The sequence below is a fragment of the Equus caballus genome, chromosome 2, assembly GCF_041296265.1.
Source record: "Equus caballus isolate H_3958 breed thoroughbred chromosome 2, TB-T2T, whole genome shotgun sequence".
Taxonomy (NCBI): domain Eukaryota; kingdom Metazoa; phylum Chordata; class Mammalia; order Perissodactyla; family Equidae; genus Equus; species Equus caballus.
This window is the reverse complement of record NC_091685.1, coordinates 71218992-71233217: the sequence shown is the minus strand read 5'-3', so window position 1 is coordinate 71233217 and position 14226 is coordinate 71218992. Positions and strand designations below refer to the sequence as shown.

Below are 14226 nucleotides of genomic sequence, written 5' to 3'. Positions count from 1 at the left end.
TGCCTGAGAACCTCATCTCCCTGATTTTATGCCTAAAACTAAATGTGAACTCTCCTAGGGCTCTGCTGTTTCCTTCTAGTTTGAGATTCTCTCCTCCCAGTGTCCAAAATGGTCAATATGCTTAGAGAGGAAATGATCCACTCACTTGGACTGAAAGGCTGTGGTTGTGGGGAGGCAAGAAGATGTGAATGCTGATGACCAGCCCTGGGAGTTAAGGCCAGACTCCTGGGGCACATTTCTATGTTCACTCTCTAGAGATGGGTTAAACTGTTTTTATCTTTTAAAAACCAGGAGACTAAAAAAATGATATTTCAGTATTAGACTGATAAGCTTTATAAGAGGTTATCCTAAATTCCTACCTGGTTTCCAGTAGAGAAAGGTCTAATTTAGGTTAGAGAAAATTTTTTACAGCCCTTATATTCCTTATCACTGAAACTCGTGTTTTCCTCATGACTGGTCTCCCAACTTAGTCACTTGTGCTCATCTTCTCACTTGCTTGTGGAGCAAGCAGTGGACTCTCTTGTCCTGGGAGTGTTTTATTCCTTGGGTGGTGGTTAGAAGAGGTGAATCAAACGCTGAAAGGATTTTTCATGGTTAGCAACCCTCTCTACCAGCTGTTTTGGCAAGACCTAGGACCTCCCTTGGTACCCTGGATGGAACACGAGACCAAAATCAATAGTGTTGGGATCGTTCAGGGCCAGATGTCTCCAATACCAAGGTCCTGGCCTTTGCCCTGCCTGCTTCTGAAAGTGGAAGAATGACTTCTCCCAGGAGCGTGAGGCAGACATAGGTCACACCTAAGCCTAGAGAGTGAGCTGAGCTCCCAGGCACTGTGTTGTACCAGGCTGTAGAATTCCAAGTACTAACGCTTCCTTTCTAAATCTTGCTCAAAAGGGTCAGGTGCTTTATCTCCCTCTAGTCTGCAAACCCCTGAGGTTTGCAAGCAGGGTGGAAAATGCACTGGGAAGTGAACCAGTGAGACGAGCTCACCCCAGTAGATCCTCCTTATTCTTCTGACAACCTCCTGGCTCCCTCCTTTGCTCACCAGTCATCTGCATCTGCCAAATGAGAAAAAGGAAACAACAAAACACTCACATCCTTTTCCCAATAGTTCCATCCTTCCTACCAGGGCTTATATGTTCCTCCACCCCTCTTTGGGAGTTAGATCTGTGCCTAGAAGATAAACTGAGGGGTCTGAGGGCCTTTTTCTCCCCAAACCCACCCCCTCTCAATATTAGAATTGTAGTGGCATTGGCCCTCAAGCTCCACTCTGCTTTGCTCATAGGCTCCCCTTTCAGAGGAGGGACTTTTGTTACTGATGAAGATAAGCATCTAGCCAAGGCTGCCCAGACTCCTTCACTGAGTGGACAGTGTCGGCAAAGGCTGAGAGCAGGGGCTTGGACTAGTAGTCTCTGCCATGCTTGGCACACAGGGACTGCACCAGGGGAATCGCTTTGTGGTAACTGTGGTGAGGCATTCCAGACAGTACTCAGTCTGGAAGTTGAGATATCTAGTGAACCAGTCACTGAAAGCAGACTTGTGGATGTTGCGTGTTGCCTGGAGCTGGGTGGAGACCCACTCCATGTTCCGGTTGTGATCAATGTACATGGGGACGTGGTTCATTTGTGTCACCCACACAAATCAATTGCTTTCTAGGAATCTGACCATGAAGAAAAGGTCCAGGAAGGCTTTCAGTCCCAATAATGACACATAAGCAAGGAAGATGCAGGTGTAGAAGGTGATCATCCAGGTCAAGTCCATCCGCTTCGTCCACTGAAAACAAAATAGAAAATATCCCACTGGAAGCAGAGAGGCAGCAAGGCTGGAGGCCCAAGCAGGAAGAAGCATTTGTCCTGGTGTTTGTATGGCATGTGCTTTTTCTTTTGTTTCCCAAGCTCCACAGAGAGGATCTTCCCCAAGGCAAAGAAGGGGTTCATGTTGATGTCTGCCTTCTAGTGGAAGCAACTGGGCTTGGCATGGTGGTGGAAGTGCATGTGGTCCCACTAACAGGCAGGGGCCCCTTCAGGTGGCCAATGAGGAAATGAAGTAGCAGGTGGTTCCACGTAGAGGTGCTGAAGAAGGACAGCTGACCGACTGGACCTGACTGCACTGAGCAATACCTTATAGAGAAGGAAGGACATGAAGGACATCCCAAAGACCCAAAGAATGAGCCAGGTAGCAATATCCACCCGCAGGGGGTGCAGCAAGTACAGCAGGAAGAAGAAGTGGTTGGCCTTCAAGAGCCCCCTCACGCTCTATGGCGGTCCGCAGCTGCAGGACATCAGCGGTCAGCTTTTTACTCTTAGTGGGCTCAAAGCTGGGCTGTTCCGGAGACAGCTCTTCACTCAGGAGACAGCTCATATACTTCCTCACAAGGCCCTTGTTGAGGTGTGGAAGGCCGCAGAGGGATCCGTGGCATCCCGCCCTGTGTAATGGCTGATGACCAGGGAGACCCCCTGGTCCTGCGGCTGAACTCACTCATTTTGCAGACCTTCCGCTCCATCACCAGCCCTCCGCACTGGAGAGCTGCGCCCCCCGGTCCCAGGCGAAGTAGTGCGGGCTCGGTCCCTGGGCTGGGGTCTCGGCAGTCACCAGGTCGGGGGCCATGGGGCCTGGCGACGCCAAGTGCCGGCGGGGCAGGAGCTGTCAGGTGCGTGCTCGGAGGCCGGCGGGGTGATGGGCATGTTTTGTGTTTTTGTTTTTTTAAATCAGTAAATACCCTTGCTTTTATTCTCCATCTTCCAAAAATGTTTTAAAACCACTGGTCTGCTCGTGCTCCTTTTGTTCTCTCTACTGTCATGATTTATTTATTTTTAGCATTTTTTTTCAGGAAGTCGGGAGGCAATTCCAATCTTGAATTACAGCTCAGTTGTCTGCTAGGTAAAAGTTCTCCGAAGTTGGAGAGTCTGATGGGAGATCCCTACCAAACTGGGCCCGGAATGTTATATACCCTCTCTTTTTTGTTTTTTGAGGAAGATTAGCCCTGAGTTAACTGCTGCCAATCTTCCTCTTTTTTCCGAGGAAGACTGGCCCTGGGCTAACATCCATGCCCATCTTCCTCTGCTTTATATGTGGAACGCCTACTACAGCATGTCTTGCCAAGCAGTGCCATGTCCGCACCAGGATCCGAACCAGTGAACCCCTGGCCATGGAAGTGGAACGTGCACACTTAACAGCTGCGTCACTGGGCTGGCCCCATACACCCTCTTTATGAGGATGGAAAAGGAGAAAATCCCTACACAATCCCCAGGACTGCAGGAATTTAGCCTTGGTTTTGAGAGGGGGCAGGGTAGGGTGGGGGATGGGAAATTCCATTGGGAAGTTGTAACCTCAAGCCAGCATGGATTTGGAGGCCAAACTCATATATTTTACATTGTCTGTAAAACTTCAAGCCATAAATTTATTGAATTTCATTGATTCGACGATGTAATTACTTTTTTCACATTTAAACATCTGTAAAATCAAAATGCATCCTACTATCAACAACATCTTATATTCAATGAAATATTGGAGTTTAAAATTTCTTGCCAAAAGCTAAAAAACTTTTCTCCGAACTAACAGAAATTCACCCTAGTCTCAAAGAATTCTCACAAATAATTTTTCATGGAAAATGAGTAGCTCACTGTAGACGATCGCTAAGCATACAAGTAACAAAGCACACTATCTGTGAGACCCAACAGGAAAAAAAGCAGGAACAAATTTTTTTGTTTGTTTGAGGAAGATTAGCCCTGAGCTAACTGCTGACAACCCTCCTCTTTTTGCTGAGGAAGACTGGCCCTGAGCTAACATCTCTGCCCATCTTCCTCTACTTTATATGTGGGATGCCTACACAGCATGGCATGCCAAGCGGTGCCATGTCCACACCCGGGATCTGAACTGGCTAACCCTGGGCCACCAAGAAGCAGAACCTACGAATTCAACCACTGCACTGCCGGGCCAGCCCCAGGAACAAATTTTTTAAATTGATTAGATTATTAGAAATTGAGGATTATTAAAGAAAAAGAGAAACTTTTGACAGCTATGTTTAAAGAAATAACAGACAAGATTGAAAACATCTTCAGGGAACAGGGAGATGTAAAAAAGACCTAACAGATTTGAAAAAGAACCAAATAGATAATCCATAAATGCTTTGATTTTCTTAATTATAGATATATGTATATATATATGTATATATATATAGAGAGAGAAAGAGATTTTAAGAAAGTGTCTCATGTGATTGTGGAGGCTGCCAAGTCCAAAATCTACAGGGTAGTCTGTCAAACTGGAGACCCAGGGAAGAGCTGATGTTGCAGCTCAAATTCAAAGGCAGACTGCAGGCAGAATTTCTTTTCCCTTGAGGGACCTCAATCTTTTTCCTGTTAAGGCCTTCAACTGATTGTATGAGGCCCACCCACATTATGGAGGATTATCTGCTTTATTCAAAGTCTACTGATTTAAACGTTAATCTCAACTAAAAAATACCTTCACAGCAACATCCAGACTGGTGTCTAACCAAACATCTGGGTACCATGGCCTAGCCAAATTGACACATAATATTAACCATTGCAGTTATGTTTCTCATTCTGTAGATTTTTGGCTTTCTAGAATTGCTCTTCAAGCTTTGAAAACATTTGTCTTTTGAAGATAACTTTCCTCAACATTTTATATATGCTAATTTCACACATCCCTTTTTGTAGAAGATTATAGTCTTTCTTATTCTTGTGTAGGAAAAAGACTTTATATATTTTAGAGCCATATCTTCAATATGGTCTGTTTTGCTCATTTTCCTGTATTCTTTTCTATCTCTGAAGTCTGAAAAACAACCATGTGACATGTTGGTTAGGATTTCTGGGCAGCACTGTTGCTTCTGTAAGGTATATATTCTAGACTGAGGATAGTATAGACTATACTGTACCTATACTACAGGTAATCAGCTATCGCCAAACACATTTTTGTATATAGTTTTTCAGTGTCACATTGACCCTCAACCCACTCGTCCAGTGTCTACCTTGTTCTTTGTGAAGTTAGCACGTTACCTGGAGGGTGAAATTTAGAGCTATGTTTTGAGGATGGTGCTGATAGCACCGTTGCTTAGAACATAAAAGTAAGGAGGAAATAAATGTGGCTTCTCCTGTGGGTGTCAGGATTTTTCATTTGAAACTCTAGCTCTAGAGAAGTCATACCTCTGTACAAAAATGTGAGTTAGTGGCATATTAAATGTTAATTTGTTTCAGTCTAGAAAAATGATGCAAATGGCTCATCGTACTGCTGTTTTAGTAGCACCTTTTGTATATGTAGTATAGCATTTCAAAGAAACTATTTTGATTTATTTCCATTTTTCTGACTCGTTTTGTACTTGAAAATAGTACAAAAAATGGGAAATCCCCAAGAAATGTTTCTGTCATCAAGGACATTTCTACCCGGTGTATTCTACAGCAAGGATTTTTTACACAGCAGTCTGTTTCTGCAGAGGCAAAGTCTTTTTGTAACCTTCCCCGAGTTGATGGATATGTTTGGCTTTCATACCTTCCCTGTCAGTAACTGTTCAGCATCACAGTGGGAGTCAAACGCATTTCCTATAACTCTTTTTTTTGCTTAGAAACTGCTAGGTGGAAGTAACATTTGTACATCTTTGACAGCTGCTAAATCTCTATGCTTTTTTTTCTGACAAGGGGTAAATGGAATTTGTTTTCCTGTTAATTTGACAATATCTCCTTGTCAAAGCATTTCTTCTTAGATAATTCAATAATTATGTGACAATTATAGCAGATATTTTTTTTTTCTAAGGAGTTTCGAAAGGTTTTTAGACTCCAAAGTCGTGTCACTCACCATGGCCACATAAAGGTATGTGAAGTGACTGGGTGAATGAGGGAGAGATGAGGCATACTTCATTAGTACAACGTACTACATCCAATCCAAAGGAGCCACAACACCAGAGACAGACAGCCCCACTGCCATGAATGTTTGTGGGGATGGAAGACTCTAAGTCACTGGCACTATTAACATTTTGGATTGGATGCTTAGTTTTGGAGAACTATACCATGCATTGCAGATGTTTAGCAGCATCCCTGACCTCTATCCAGTGGATCTATCCAGTTGTGACAATTAAAAAGTTTCTGGACATTGCCGAATGTTCCCAGGGTGTAGGGGGAACAAAAACTGCCCCTGGTTGAGAACCACAGCTCTAAGTCACTGTCATAAATCCTGGTCTTATGCAAGGCTAGGGAGAGAGACACCAAGCTTCGGGAATTACAGTCCACATAACTTTAACGGCTTGAGCTAAGATAAGGTGGCTTCTGAAGTGTCTTTTCAGCCTGTCTTGGGATGTCTTTTGTGCTCACAAATTTTTCTCATGGTTTTCTGTTTCCTATGAAGAGAAGCAGGATTTTCTCACAACAGGAAATGAAGTAACAAAAGGCCACCTTGTTTTGAGAGTTACTCCTCATTTAACAGTCGCTTAAAGAGACAGTATAGAAAGGGTGTGTGTAAGTAGAGTGTTAACGGTGTGAATTCTGGGGCTGGACTGCCTAGGTTGGATGCCCAGCTCTCTAATGTCAGGCTGGGTGACCTTGACAAAGCACTAACCTTTCCCATGCCTCAATTTTCTACCAACAGCACAGAGATAATGTCAGAGTCTATTTAAGGAGTTGTGAGAATTAAATGAGGCATTGTGTATAAAGTGCTTGGAACAGTACTTAGTGCCTAGCAACTGTTGGATAAATGTCAAAGGTGACAAAAATAAGGTATTTTGTCAGAGAAAAATGGATATGAAAATTGATTAGGAATTTTCATAGTCTGTAACCTCATTAACATAAGTAAGCCATGTCTGTTTCATAAGCTCTTTGACAATTATTGATTTAATCTTATCATTGTAGCAAAGAGCATTACAAATGAAGTTTGATATACCTTAAGTGAAATCATGACATTTAAAACATAAACAAATAATTACTTTCATTTTCCTGATATAAATTGTTTGGCTGGTAGGAATGTAAACTGGTGCAGACACTTTGGAAAACAGTATGGAGATTCCTCAAAAAATTAAGAATAGAACTACAATATGATCCAGCTATTCTGCTGCTGGGTATTTATCCAAAGAACACCAAAACACTAAGTAGAAAAGATATATTCACCTCTATGTTCATCACAGCATTATTCACAATAGCTAAGACTTGGAAACAAGCTAAGTATCCATAAATGGTGAATGGATAAAGAAGATGTGGTATATATACACAATGGAATACTACTCAGTCATAAAAAAATTGATATCTTGCTGTTTGCGACAGCGTGGATGGAACTTGAGGGTATTGTGCCAACTGAAATAAGTCCGATGGAGAAAGCCAAATACTATATGATTTCACTCATAAGTGGAAGATAAAAATAACAACAAACAAACACGTGGAGACAGAGATTAGATTGGTGGTTGCCAGAGGGAAAGGGGATGGGGGAGGGCGAAAGGAGTGAAAGGAAACGTGCGTACAGTGACGGACGGTAATTAGTCTTTGGGTGGTAAACATGATGTTGTCTGCATGGAATTTGAAATATAATGTGTACAGCTGAAATTTATATAATGTTATAAACCAATGTTACCTCAATTAAAAAAACGTTTGGCCCATAAATAAGTATTAGTCCTATCCTCAATGCTGTTAGCGAGGGATTTTATTGAAATTTTGTCTTCACTGGCCACAACCATCAACCCTATATGCCATCTTAGTCTAATCCCACATATGACAAATATTTACTAGGCCCCTTTCATTTAGTTAATTACAAGTATCTGGCCAGGACATCTAAGGCAAAAGAGCCTGAGCAGACATATCTGAAAACTACAGGAGAGGCAAACCAGGGCAGGTGTTCTAGAATGAGAACCAAAGCAAGAAGAAACACAAAGAAGTAACTAACAGTCACTCAAATCCTCTGAGTCTGCTTAACTTATTTTTATGCAGTGCTAGAAACACATAGAGAAATTTAGCCATAACCTGAAGTACCATCTAATTGCAGCAATATAATATTTTTGTGGTTTAGATGAAAAAAAAAAAAGGTAGGCAGCAGGTTTTTATTATTATCTACTATTGTGAGTACAGATACTTGGGATTCATAGAAATGGCAACAGAACTTGGATTCCTGTTATAGGCGTGAGTTCATACTGAGTCCATTCCTTGTTGTTTTAAAGAAGTTATGAAAAGCCCATGTTAAACTAGATATGTAGCAAACATTATGTGGATTTTTTTTTACGGCAACAGTAAATAACTTCATTTTAAGATCCTGGTTGTAGTATATGATTTTAAAGCATAGGGCAAATATAAATTGTCTAAATTATTTCAGGTCTTAGGGGTATGGATTGAAGGAAGTCAGTGTGGTGGTGTGTACTGGGCCAAGTTCAGGTGGAAAACAGAGACACCAACGACCTGCTTTGGGTCCCTCCTATGGTATGAATCATACAGGAGTGGTGCTGACTTGGCATCTTTCTTAAGGATGCTGTGTTTATCTGTTCTGAAAGTGTCTGTTGGGTTGGCCTCCTGGTTCAGTTACTCTTCTGAAACTAATTTGAAGGAGGTTTTAACATTTATGAAGCATTTTTAAAAGGTTAAACTCATACTAGCAGGAAAGTATTGTAGATAGTCTAGTTTACTAAACAATAAGCTACATACACATTTGCTATGAATTGTACTTTACAAACTTAATTGGGCAAAAAAGCACGGTTGTATATACAGTCTTGCATAGCTTAACAATGAGGGTGCATTCTGAGAAATGCATTGTTAGGCGATTTTATCATTGTGTGAACATCATAGAGTGTCCTTACACAAACCTAGATGGTATCTCCTACTATACACCCAGACTATATGGTACTAATCTTATCGGACCACCTTCGTATATGCGGTCCATCATTGACTGAAAAGTCCTTATGTGGCACATGATTGTATTTGTTTTTCTGTAAACACAGCTAAGTATCCAAATTCCCCCTTCCTGGCAGCTTCAAATTAGTGAGAAATTTGATGTGAGCCATTCATAGTGCATGTTCTCTCTTAGAAGTTATGGGTTTATTGGAAAATGGGAGGAGGCCTCTCTAATTGTCACTTCATCATGTCTGTCCACAAAAATTCTTAAGGTGGACGGTCTCACTACAGTTGTGCCTGGCAGGGCCCTGGTGTGCAGAGTCCGGCAAAAAAATCTGATATTATTTCCTCTTCTGTGTCCTACATTTTTCTATTAGGACATTTATCCTGACAGAAGAGTATTTTTATTCTCCCTGTATGCAATACCCTGCTGTTAATTATTATGAAGACTTTATCCACCACGTTTTATAGCTTTAACTACCTCTGTTCCGAATTTGTTATCAAAGGGTTGTTCTCCTTCAGTGCAGACTCTGAAAATGCCATCCCCACCGCCAGTTAACAGATATGGCTCTGCTGTCTCTTAAAAATCCTCTCTTAGCTTCGTGTCTCTTCTCTCTTGAACCGGCAGTAAAAGGTTGTTATACATAGCCTTGGCTTTTTGGCAGGAAAAGGGCAGTTTCCAGACTAAGTAATACCTGAGAAAAATCTACCCACTGTGCAGAAGTCATTTCTTTCTGATGCTTCCAGTGTCAGGCCATCCAGAACCTTTGTGGCTGCAGTGCCCCAGGATTCAATTGCTCTGTGTGTTCTCTGGATTACATGCAAGTGAATGGAATAAAACTGAATGAGGAAAATCCAGGTTTTGATCTCCCGTTTAGCAAGGAGACTTGAATGACAGGTGTCCACATTTTCCTAATTTTTCTTTTTGCAGTATTTTATTTTTCCTCCTCTGAACTTTTTTTTCTCCTGAGTTTTAGATCTCTTATACATTTTCCCAAGGGGACAGCCTTGTCTATTTCCTTCACTTAAAAGAGTATGAAGAAGTTGTGTGTGTTTGATCTCTTGTGTGACTGCATTGCGATGGATGTTGAAACAGACTGCTGTTTAAATCTTAATTCACACCTCTTGCAGCGGAATGGGAGAGCTCACTGGGTTGAAGTTTAAACGAATAATGAGAGACAGTCAAATTCACAGGCGTCACACCAGCACAAGCTGCCACAAAGATAGGACATTTAGTTTGCTGTGTGGTCATCTTTGTATTAGAATAATTCTATTCAAGCACGTTTATTTGTTTATTATCATTATGCTGATAACTGTCAGTAATTAAAGAAGACGCATTACTTCCTACTATATTATTAAGCTTATTATCATAAGTAATTTCTGACATAACTTGATATCATAAGTTTATTGAAACACACCTATTTGAGTCTTCCTGTTTCATAATAAAAGGTGAAAAACTTATTACTGATCATGGTCTTGAAAAATGTATATTTTGAATAAAATTTGTTGAATATGAAAATGTCCTTATATGAAAGATCAATATCATATAACTGTAGAAACAGACATTTAAAAAAAATTATTGGGATCACATTGGTTTATAACATTGTGTAAATTTCAGGTGTACATTCTTATATGTCAGCTTCCGTACAGACTGCATTGTGTTCACCACCAATGGTCTAGTTTTTATCCATCACCATACATGTGTGCCCCTTTACCCCTTTTGCCCTCCCCCCAGCCCCTTCCCCTCTGGTGACCACCAGTGTGTTCTCCTTATCTATGTGTTTGTTTATCTTCCATGAATGAGTGAAATCATACAGTATTTGTCTTTCTCTGTCTGACTTATTTCGCTTAGTGTAGTATCCTCAAGGTCCATACATGTTGTCACAAGTGGCACATTTTTGCCTTTTTAATGGTTGAATAGTATTCCATTGTATATATATGCTACATCTTCTTTATCCATTCATCCGTTGTAGGCACTGGGTTGCTTCTGAGTCTAGGCTATTGTGAATAATGCTGCAATCAACTGCAATAGGGGTTTATGTATCTTTTTGAATTAGTGTTTTCATTTTCTTTGGATAAGTACCCAGAAGAGGAATAGCTGGATCATATGGTATTTCTATTTTTTTGAGAAATCTCCATATTGTTTTCAATAATAGCTGAACCAGTTTGCATTCTCAACAGCGGTATATGAGAGTTCCCTTTTCTCCATATACTCTCTAACACTTGTTCTTTCTTGACTTTTTAATAATAGCCATTCTGACAGGTGTGAGGTGATATCTCATTGTAGTTTTGATTTGCATTTCCCTAATAATTAGTGATGTTGAATATCTTTTCATGTGAGTCTTGGCCGTCTATACATCTTCTTTGGTAAAAATGTCCGTTCATATCCTTTGCCCATGTTTTGATCAGGTTGTTCATTTTGTTGTTGTTTTTGAGTTCTATGAGTTTTTTATATATTTTGGATATTAACCCCTTATCAGATGTGTGAATATCTTCTCCCAATTGTTAGGTTGTATTTTCACTTTTTTGATGATTTCCTTTGCTGTGAAGAAAGTTTTTAGTCTGATGTAGTCCTTTTTGTTTGTTTTTTCTTTTGTTTCCCATGCCTGAGGAGACATGGTATTCAAAAAGATACTGCTAAGACTGATGTCAAAGAGCATACTGCCTATGTTTTCTTCTAGGAGTTTTATGGTTTCAGGTCTTACATTCAAGTCTTTAATCTATTTTGAGTTAATTTGTGTATATGGTGTAAAATAATGGTCTACTTTCATTCTTTTGCGTATGGCTGTTCAGTTTTCCTAGCACGCTTCTCCATTGTATGTTTTGGCTCCTTTGGGGAAGATTAGCTCTCCATAGACATGTGGTTTTATTTCTGGGGTTTCAATTTTGTTCCGTTGATCTATGTGACTGTTTTTCTGCCAGTACCATGCTGTTTTGATTGCTATAGTTTTGTGGTATATTTTGAATTCGGGGAGTGCGATACCTTCAACTTTGTTCTTCTTTTGTTTTTTTAAGATTGGCACCTGAGCTAACATCTTTTGCCAATCTTCTTTTTTTTCTTCTTCTTCTTCTCCCCAAAGCCCCCTAGTACATAGTTGTATACTCTAGTTGTAGGTTCTTCTAGTTGTGCTATGTGGGACGCTGCCTCAGCATGGCCTGATGAGTGGTGCCATGTCTACGCCCAGAGAAACCTTGGGCCGCCGAAGGAGAGCAGTGAACCTAACCACTTTGCCATGGGGCTGGCCCCAGCCTTGCTCTTTTTTCTCAGGATTGCTTTGGTTATTCAGGGTCTTTTGTGGTTCTATATAAATTTTAGAATTCTTGAAGCAGAAATTTTATTTATGCTCATTGAATTAATCCCTTTAGAATCTAAGAGAACCAAATTTATTTGGCACACCTTCAATTTCTATTCATCTTGGCTTTACTCACTTTGAAGGAGAAAGAAATATCGTTATCAGAATATACATAAACCAGGCATATTTAAAAAATGGAATCCAACTATCATTCCAAAATATTTTGTAGTTTCCATTTGAACCATTGAACAAGAATCAAAATATTTTTCAAAGGCAACTATGAATATTTTTGAAACCTCAGAGACTCAGTGGCTTGAGTTTGAATTTTCATTGATGATATGGTTAATTTGGATTTAGATTTAGCACAGTCGTATTTTAATGGCAATTAAGAATCCTCTCATTGAAGACCACCTGATAAGCTGGACCCTTTTTACTGCTCTCCAGCAAATCATCTTTAAAATGAGGGCTTAATTTTGTTAAAAAGGGAACCAGATGAGTTTAGACTGTGTAAACCCACTCTCAAGAGCACTTGAGAAGCAATTGCATATGGCCTCCTTTTGCATGCTGCCTTACGGGTGGTTCAATGGCAAGTTTGATGACAATTAGGTTGATGCCTGGAATTCACAGTGAGAGGGGACTTCAACATGTTTTGAAGCTCCCAGGGTATGTTCTTGACTGCCTTTAGGCAGCTGAAATTTATCCTGTAAGATCTTACAATGTTACTGCTTCATCTAGTATGAGGATTTGATGAATTAATTAAATTTTTGAAGGTGTTTTTGTATCTAGTGTCATTATTCACTGATCGAGGATGTAAAATAATAGAAGTTAATTCAACAGTCATGCTTCTGCTTGTGCTTCAGTCATTCTTCTGTTTGACATATTTTTAGATTTCATCCAATGAAGTCCACCAGCAGCATCTTTTAATTGAATCCAAGTGGTACTTACCATAGCCCAAGAAAATACTGTAGCTAATGAGACCACATCATCATGTGTTACAGAATTTAAACTATTAAATTCCATATAAATGCAAAGTATAAGATCTGCATAAAGCTAGATAGTCAGCATTTAATGATTTCTTCATACATACTGGCCTCTACGCTGTCTGCAATTCTTTGTTCCCAGATAAGAAATCTATTAGAGTGACAAATAGCTACTATTGCAACATCATTTGTCATCAAGGATTTATAGTTACACAATGACTTGAAAACTCAAGGGAAGATCTTCCATGATATTCTCTTCCTTACCAGACACAAAGTTTGGCATTGGCTGTTATTCAATAAGCATTTGCCAAATAGCAGAATAAAGAGCTTTCCCAAAGAATCAAGTTTCACCAGTTCAATGAATTGCAAAGCAGGAATTCTATCTTTTGCTTCAAATTTCAAAAAAATTATAAATGCTTTAAGCATCTACTCAAACACCAGATATCTCAAAGTACTTTTGCTTTGTTCATTGAGCAGTCATCATATATTTATTATACATCTATTAAAGTTCAACCCCCTTGGCAGTTTCTACAACCACGAAGATAAGTGACATATGATCTTAGAACTCAACAGCTCTCTGACCAATAGGGAAAAGGCACATGTAAACCATTATAGAGTGAACTATGATGGAAAACCACATACAGCACTATGGGTGTGTAGAGGAGAGTGTGTTAAATGGTACTTGGGCTTGCAGATTGAAATGGAGAGGATAGTGAGAGATTCTTTGATGAAGGATGTTGAAGTATTTCCCAAGTGGACAAGGGAATGATCCTCCAGGCAGAGGAAATCACTTTTATAGAGGCATAGAGGATTGAAGGACTCAATGTTGGAATTGAAGAATATAGATGGGTTGGGGAAAGATGATGCTGGAGAGAAATAGAGCTTTAATATGATGGATCTTACATGTTATAGCAAGTTTGGATTTTCCTATAATAAGTAAACAAGGACCCATATTAATTTTGTAGTTCCAATATGTGCCTGATTTCCTTGACGGTAGTAATTCTTTCTCAAACTGGCTCAAAGGTCTACCATTTCATCTCAAAACTCTGCTCTAACCATAACAGCTTCTTAATTTGCTCATTTATTCATTCTTTCATGAAATATTTAATAAACGTTAGTTTACTCCAGACACTCTACTAGGCA

General features: G+C 39.9%; 1 pseudogene; it reads right to left on the bottom strand.

Annotated features, from left to right (window-relative positions):
* Positions 1–1312: 1312 nt before the first annotated feature.
* Positions 1313–2656, bottom strand: LOC100066982 (acyl-CoA (8-3)-desaturase-like; annotated as a pseudogene).
* Between the last annotated feature and the right edge of the window lie 11570 nt (positions 2657–14226).